Here is an 8,691-nt window from a genome sequence, read left to right as displayed (position 1 = left end):
TGTGGGTGTCCAACAAAGTTGAATGTTGGAAGAATCAGGACAGATAAAAGACAGGCCTCCGGCACATAGTTAAACTATTGCTTGAGAGCAGTACATGTGAAAAGGATCTAGGAGTCTTGGTAGACCACAAACTTGACATGAGTTAACAGTGTGATGCAGCAGCTAAAAAAGCCAATGCAATTCTGGGCTGCATCAATAGGAGTATAGCATCTAGATCAGGCATCCCCAAACTGCGGCACTCTAGATGTTTTGGACTACAATTCCCATCTTCCCCGACCACTGGTCCTGTTAGCTAGGGATCATGGGAGTTGTAGGCCAAAACATCTGGAGGGCCGCCGTTTGGGGATGCCTGATCTAGATCAAGGGAAGTAATAGTACCACTGTATTCCGCTCTAGTCAGACCTCACCTGGAATACTGTGTCCAGTTCTGGGCACTACAGTTCAAGAAGGATATTGACAAGCTGGAACGTGTCCAGAGAAGGGCAACCAAAATGGTCAAAGGCCTGGAAACAATGCCTTATGAGGAATGGCTTAGGGAGCTGGGTATGTTTAGCCTGGAGAAGAGAAGGTTAAGGGGTGATATGATAGCCATGTTCAAATACTGTATATAAAAGGATGTCATATAGAAGAGGGTGAAAGGTTGTTTTCTGCTGCTCCAGAGAAGCGGACACGGAGCCATGCATTCAAGCTGCAAGAAAGAAGATTCCACCTAAACATTAGGAATAACTTCCTGACAGTAAGAGCTGTTTGACAGTGGAATTTGCTGCCAAGGAGTGTGGTGGAGTCTCCTTCTTTGGAGGTCTTTAAGCGGAGGCTTGACAGCCATCTGTCAGGAATGCTTTGATGGTGTTTCCTGCTTGGCAGGGGGTTGGACTGGATGTCCCTTGTGGTCTCTTCCAACTCTATGATTCTATGATTCTATGGAACACTTTCCCACAGGAGGCAGCAATGGCCACCAATGTGGGTGGCTTTAAAAGAGGATTGGACAAATTCATGGAGGAGGGGGCTATTGAGGGCTACAAGCTACGATGGCTGTGCTCTGCCTCCACGTTCAGAGGCAGCAATGCTTCTGAATAACAGTTGCTGGAAACCTCAGAGGAAGGGGAGAGGGCTCTTGTGCTCAGGCACTGATCCTGCAAGTTTCCCACATGCCTTTGGTTGGTCACTGTGAGAACAGGATCCTGGACTATATGGGCCACTGGCCTGATCCAGCAGGCTCTTATTATGTTCTTATCAAAAGAGGACCCAAAGGGCCAATGACAAAAGGGAACAACACAAAGGATGGTCATAATTACTTTCGGCCGCTTTTTGGCTAATGCAGGGAACTCCCTTGCAGTCTGAGAAGAATGTGGAAGGAATGACCCTGCTTCTAAGGGCAATGAAGTCTTTGCTCCAGTGTTGCCAAGTGGAAGAAAGGGTGCCCATTTGCATCAGCAGTCCATCCTCTTTCTTGCGCCAGTCCCCGTTGCGACTCCTCCCACCATGTGGTGCCACGTGACCCAGGTGTGTGATGTCACACTCACACGCCAGGCCCCTCAATGTTGGGCAGAACCCGGCGCGCCTGCTGGTGCTGGAGGTGTGTCCTCATGAGAATCCCAAGACTAAGAGCCACATTTCACTCTTGGGCCTAAGGCTCCCCACCCCTGACATTGGGGACGGGATCCCCCAATGTCAAGGATAAAATGAGGGTGCACTCATAGTCCTGGGCCTCGCTGTTGGATGAAGAATTCAAAATCACTGTGGGTGATAGGGTTGTTTTTGCTGAGGGGTTAAGATGGCTTCTGTTCACACATTCCTCTTCTTTTGCTTTCACAGATGGCCGAAAAAGGTAGCAAACTCCGAGGCCTTTTTGTTAGGGCTGATGGGAAATGAAATCCGGAAAGTAGATCAAAGACTGTTCATGTACGCCACAGTGGCAGCGAGAGTATTATTAGCCCAGAGATGGAAAACAATGGAATTACCTACAATTGCGGAATGGCGAGTGAAGATGATGGAATATCTAGAGTTGGCAAACCTGACCTGCAGAATCTGGTACCAGGAGGACACAAAATTCAGAGAAGAATGGAGTAAATTTTTGGACTATGCAAAGAAGAACTATAAGAATTTAAAGACTCTGACTGGTATAAACTAGATCCTACAATGTTGATGTAATATAGATATAATCTTTGTTAGTGAGCTAGCATTTACTTTTGGGAAATGATAGAATTCCAAAATGTGCGAGTAAAGTGAATCATACTACTGTACCTACTTAAGGGAGGAGGGAAGTCAAAGCCCGAATGAGCTGTACAATGTATAAAGATGAAATCTACCGTATATGTTGATGTAAAGAACTTTGTGAAAAATAATTAAAATTTATTATTATTATTTTTTAAAAAATCTCTGTTTCTACCAGATTCTTTAATGCATAGATTTGAGCAGCACGAAGTGAATTGCTCCAGTAGCTGAGGTGTTGATTTAACAAGCTGCACACACAAACCTCTTCCTTTTGAAGAGAGGGGCAGGCACAAGCTTCCGCGCTGAGAATGGCAGGCATTTCCGCTCTGGGCAGGAAAATGTGCACTTCTCTGAGAGTCGGCTGGGCCTGTGAGGTTTGCGGGACTGGCCTCAGGGTGGTCAGCAGTGGCCCTTTAGGAGGAACCTGTCTAGAGGTGTCCACCACCCCACCATCACAGGGGCAGGACACAGCTCTGAACATTCTCCAGGTTCTAGCCCATGACTCTCCCAACTGCTGGCCCCCTCTTCCAACTCTGACATTTCCTGAGGCCTCAATTCCACACCTCCTCTTGCAGCTTCCTGATCTCCCCACCCCCACCACACCGCCACCACACCTTGGAATCTTCCCACCCCCTCCATGACATCTCTACAGAACTCGTGATACCCAATTATCCTGAGATGCTCAATTGTGTCCAGTGTTTGTGGGGGCGGGAAACTTTCATTGTAGGCAGTGCTCTTTGTTCCCTCCTGCTTGACCTGGAAGCTGCTGACGGTGCAGAATGCTGCAGCATGATTGCTGATAAGAGACCCTCTCAGAGTAGAACATTTGTGCTCAGAGGTTGCCAATTTGCTCCCAGGCCAAGTTCAAGGTGTTACCTTCTGCATGCATAATGCCCTAGGTTTAATCCCCAGCGTCATCTCCCAGTGGGGTTGGGAATGTTCCCTGTTTGAATCCACAGAGAGCTGCTCCCAATAATAATAATAATAATAATAATAATAATAATAATTTATTACTTATACCCCACCATCTGGCCAGACCTCCCCAGCCACTCTGGGCGGCTTCCAACAGGATATTAAAACACAATAAAACAGGCATCTCCAAACTGCGGCCCTCCAGATGTTTTGGCCTACAACTCCCATGATCCCTAGCTAACAGGACCAGTGGTCGGGAATGATGGGAATTGTATCCAAAACATCTGGAGGGCCGAAGTTTGGGGATGCCTGCAATAAAACATCAAACATTAAAAACTTCCCTAAACAGGGCTGCCTGCAGATGTCATCTAAAAGTCAGATTTTTTTTATTGACATCTAATGAGAGGGTGTTCCACAAGGAGGGTGCCACCACCGAGAAGGCCCTCTGCCTGGTTCCCTGTAACCTCACTTCTCGCAGGGAGGGAACCACCAGAAGGCCCTCGGAGCTGGACCTTAGTGTCCGGGCTAGATGATGGGGGTGGAAGAAGAGGAGGAGGAGTTTGGATTTGATATCCCACTTTATTACTACCCGAAGGAGTCTCAAAGTGGCTAACATTCTACTTTCCCTTCCTCCCCCACAACAAACACTCTGTGAGGTGAGTGGGGCTGAGAGACTTCAAAGAAGTGTGACTAGCCCAAGGTCACCCAGCAGCTGCATGTGGAGGAGCAGAGACGCAAACCTGGTTCACCAGATTACAAGTCTACCGCTCTTAACCACTACACCACACTGGCTCCGTTGGAGACAATACTGAGCAAAATAGACCAATGGTCTGATTCATTATAAGGTAGCTTCCTATATTCCTATGAAAACTGACTTAGAGGGGTCAAGGTGCTCCCTAGATTTCTGATCAGGCTCCCCTGTGTGTGCCTGGCTCTGTTGCCTTGGTATCAGTGGATGTCACAATCCCTGGAGTTTGACCTTTCCCCTCCAGCCAACCAGCACCCAAGGGATTCTGGAATCTCCTTTGCAGTAACAGACACCTGAAGCCCAGCGACACTGGGAGTCTCTAGGGGCTCCTGCCTTATTCTCCTGGATGCACTAAGAACAACCTGTGGGTGATCTTACGGTCCGTTTATACCTCCAAGGGGGACACTGCCCCGTCTCAGGTAATTCAAGTTTGCAGCCTTTGCCTAGCAACCTAAAGAAAGCCTCTTGGACTTTAGAAATGAATGTCCTAAACTTGGGACCACCACCACCACCAAACACCACAAGCACCCCCTAGTTTACAGCCTTGCAAACAGCCAGCAGCTGGCTGTTCCATTATTCCACCAGGGCTGTGCGTAGACGTGATTCCACGGGATTATGGAAACCCTATGAAAATCCGGTGCTTTCTGAGAATCTGTGCTTACCGTTTTAGTTTTAAGGTTCCAGACCTCAAGGAGATGCACAATCATAGACTTGCAGAATTGGAAGGAGGGACCACAAGGGTCATCTAGTCCAACAACCCTCAATGCAGGAATATTTTGCTCAACGTGGGACTCAAACCCACAACACTGAGAGCTCTTTGACAGTGGGGCGGGCGACCTTGGAAGGTGGCAGAACCTCTTTTGCTGGAAGCTTTTAAGCAGATGTTGTATGGCCATCTCTCGGGGATTCTTTTGCCGTGACTGGGGGTTGGACTAGATGCCTCTAGGGTCCCTTTCAACTCTACAATTATTTGATCCGATGTCTGACTAATAAAGCACCATGGTTAGCAGAACCAGAGAAGTTGTTCGGTGGCCATAGAACAAATGGGTGGGCCTTCCTTCCGTCATCTCCAGCAACCTAGTTGCTTGGTGAAAGTGTGAGAGAGTGGAAATGGAAGCAGGCTGGAAGCTGGAGACAAAGACCTGCTCACTCTGTGCTGGATCCAAACTTGTAATGAACATAGACACAAGATCTGTTGGAGTACTAATGTTGTGAGCCGCCCTGCCCCCAGCAACATCTTATGCTTAGGTTGTAAACAAGTGAAAATAGAACCATATTTCCTAAAGAAAGCTCAGTCACTGCTTACCTTCATTCTAAGCAAATGTAACTCTAAGCATGAGCTGGAATCTCTCACTGCTTGGAGACTGGGGTTGCATGTTTCTGGGAGATATCTCATAACAGCCAATAGCTGTTTCATAGGGGAAGCACCGAAACCAAGGAAAACGGGTGACCCAGCCAGTGAGTGGATGGAGCATGAACAGAAGAAGAGGCTTTTGGGGAGGGGGGGTCATGCTGTTCACCCTGTGAACAAAGAGACCATTCTCCCCTGGGGTCTGGAACAGAAACCACACTTGGTTTATGGATGGGGATGGGAGTCACAGAGAAAGGGTCGCAGCTCAGTGGGGTAGCATCTGCATTACATGCAGGGGGGGGGGGTCCCAGGTTCAATCCTCAGCATCTCCTGTCTGAAACCGTGGGGAGCTCCTGCCGGTCAGAGTAGACAATACTGAACCAGATGGATCAGTGGCTTGGCTCCGAATAAGGCAGCTTCCAAAGGAAGGGCCATAGCTTAGTGGCAGAGCATCTGCTTTGCATGTAGAAGCTCCCATCCCCACCATCTCCAGGTAGAACTGAGACTCCCTGCCTGAAGCCTCTGCCACTCAGTGTAGACAGCACTGAGCCGGATGCGCCAACTCAGGAAAAGGCATCTCCCCGTGTTTCTGTGTTCGTGAATTCTCTCCCTTGCCCCCTTTCATAGTTCACTCTACCTGCAGAAGCTGCATCCCTTGATTCTGCTGATCTTGCAAAATGCCCCTTACTAATTAGGAGCTTGGAACACACACACCCCGAATCCTGGTAATTGTAGTTGACCTCCTCATAGAGCTACCATCACCAGCAGCCTTTACAAACTACAGTACAGTGCCCAGGATTCTTTGGGTGTGAGGGAATTTGCTTTCAACGCCTGGTGTGTACACAGCTATCTGCTGGGGTCAATATGTTTCCCTGCCCCTCCACTCCTAACACTGCCTCGTCGTCATTCCAGACCCAGCTCGCCAACCTGGTTTGAGCCGGTTCTGGACTGTTTGAGTGAAGGGGCCCTTTGTCTGAAGCAGCCACCCCAGACTGTCCCCCACCCCACCCCCCTCCTTCCTCCACCAGCTAGCCTTGTCTGTCTCTCATTTGCTCCTCTTCTTTTGGTATTGGAGTGACTGAAATAGGCTTTCCCCCTTTGGCAACGAATCACACACACACACCCTTCTCCTTTCCCCCTCTGGCTGACATCCTTTTAAGCATTGATTCTGCTCCTTTCCCTTAGGTCGGATCTCTGGTTGGAGGAGAGGAAGGGAGATGACCTCAGAGGCGAGGGCAGTGGTTGTGGGGAGTGCACCACGCCTCCCATAAGTGGCCAACAAACAAGCCAAGACCACCGGCTTATAAAGTGGGGCCAAGAGAAACCACCGTTCCCCCAATGAGACCAGAGTCGTGAAGATAAGCACAGCACCCAGGCAGCCACCCCCAGGAGGAGGAGCCCCCCTCTGAGTCCACCAGCAGCTTCCTCCAAAACACCACCGCAAGCACCCAGCTCTGCCGTCCGACCACTTTGCAAGCCAAGCTCCAAAGCCTCTTCTAAGACCCTCGACAAGTAAGTGCACCTCACCGTCTGACTGGAGGTCTGCTAGACAATGTGCGTCATGATGTAATGCACACCTTTAGCCTTCAGATAAGCAAGGTATAGGCACTGCAAATTTGGATCCTTGGGAGAGTTGGATAATTGAGGTTCAGGTAAAGATGGGAAATTCACTTGCAGGGAGAGTCTGTTTGTATATACTGCCCTATACCCAGAGGTCTTAGCAGTGCTGCAGACAGGAAAGTTAAAGCACTGCCTTGGGTTGATTTGGAGCCCAATGGGGCCCTAGGGAAAGATGGTTATCCAGTGGAGAGTCAGTGTGGCATAGTGGTTTGAGTGTCTGACTAGGATCTTGGAGGATCTTGGTTCAAATCCCTACTTGGCCGTGAAGCTTACTGGGTGATCTGGGGCCAGTCCCTGCCTCTCAGCCAAATCTACCTCTCAGGGTTGTTGTGGCAAATGAGGAAAAGGAGCATTATGTACACTGCACCCCTTGAGCTCCTTGGAGAAAAAAGGTAGGGTATGAATGCAATAAATTAAAGAGGAACAAATTCAGTTCAGTTTGCGTCCAAAGGCACATGTATCTAATTCATTCTTTTTGAAACAATATGCCAACCGAAACGCAGCCATCTGTGGAAATTCGTCACTTCTCTGAATTTTGTGATGCAGTTCTTCAGCCAAATCATGTGTCTCCAAATGCACATGCTAAAGTGTGCCTATTAATGCATGTATTAGAGGAATAATATACAAAATGCCTTAGATTGGGGGGCATTTCTCTGCAGAAAAAGATATATGCATATGAAGTAAAATGGTATACAAATATTTAGATGAGGAGAAAATTTGCACTTAAATGCTGGTGAATTTTAATAAGGACTTTTTAAAAAATGCAAAGTGTGGAGAGCTGAACTTATGGCTGGAAAAATGAGAAACCAGGAGGAACAGATTTGCCCATTCCTAGTTCCAGGTTCAGTCTCTTATCATCTCTTGTTTAAAGGGTTAAGTGATGGGAAAGACCATGATGCTGCCAGTCAGAGTGGACAATACTGGGTCAAGAGGAGCAAATCCTCTGACCTGATATAAGGCAACAGCCTCTGCCCAGGGCTGTTTTCTCAAGCCTAGAATAACTTCCCAGGATTTCAACCAGAGGTGTTTCTCAGCCTGGCTATGCAAGTCCGTTTCTGAACTAGAGAAGCCAGCTGGGAACTCCCAGAGCTACCGTATGAGAACGGAAGTATCCCTGGGCCGTGTGCTGAAGTTGCCTTGAATTCTTCTCCGTAATGGCCGGGATCCTGTGGCCAAACTGCAACCCGGAAAACCGACACGCACCCAGAGAGCTGCATGTGTCTGTAGCCTTTTAAATGTGAAAGACAAACTAAATCCACTGTCTGGCAGGGACGGAAGGAAGGGGCTGATCACAGCTCCCCACCCTCCCCAAGCCTGAACAGCTGTGAAGGGTAAAATGTCAGGTTTCTTTAAAGAGCTATGCATGTGTGCAAACCCATCTGTTAAGATAGGAAACTTCAGGCACATCACCTATTAATGGTACCTCTAGTTACGAACTTAATTTGTTCCGGAGGTCCGTTCTTAACCTGAAACAGTTCTTAACTAGAGGCGTGCTTTCGCTAATGGGGCCTCTGGCTGCCGCTGCGCTGCTGGCACACGATTTCCGTTCTCATCCTGGGGCAAAGTTCTCAACTTGAGGTAATTCTTCCAGGTTAGCAGAGTTTGTAACCTGAAGGATTTGAAACCTGAGGTGTTTGTAACTTGAGGTACCATTATATACGGGTAGGAGGTGATAGGGGGGAGCAGTGGAGGGCCTTTCCCTACCCTCCTGCGGTATCCACCACCCCCACCCCCACCCAAAATGAACTTGACAGGGACCCCAGAAGTAGACATGGGTAGTGCCAAAGTGAAGGTGAGCAGAACAGGTAGAGAGAAGGGTGCGAAAAAGCAATTCACTAGCAGTAGG

The sequence above is a fragment of the Zootoca vivipara genome, chromosome 17 (assembly GCF_963506605.1).
Source record: "Zootoca vivipara chromosome 17, rZooViv1.1, whole genome shotgun sequence".
Taxonomy (NCBI): Eukaryota; Metazoa; Chordata; class Lepidosauria; order Squamata; family Lacertidae; genus Zootoca; species Zootoca vivipara.
The sequence above is the reverse complement of the archived record's forward strand: the minus strand, read 5'-3'. Positions refer to the sequence as shown.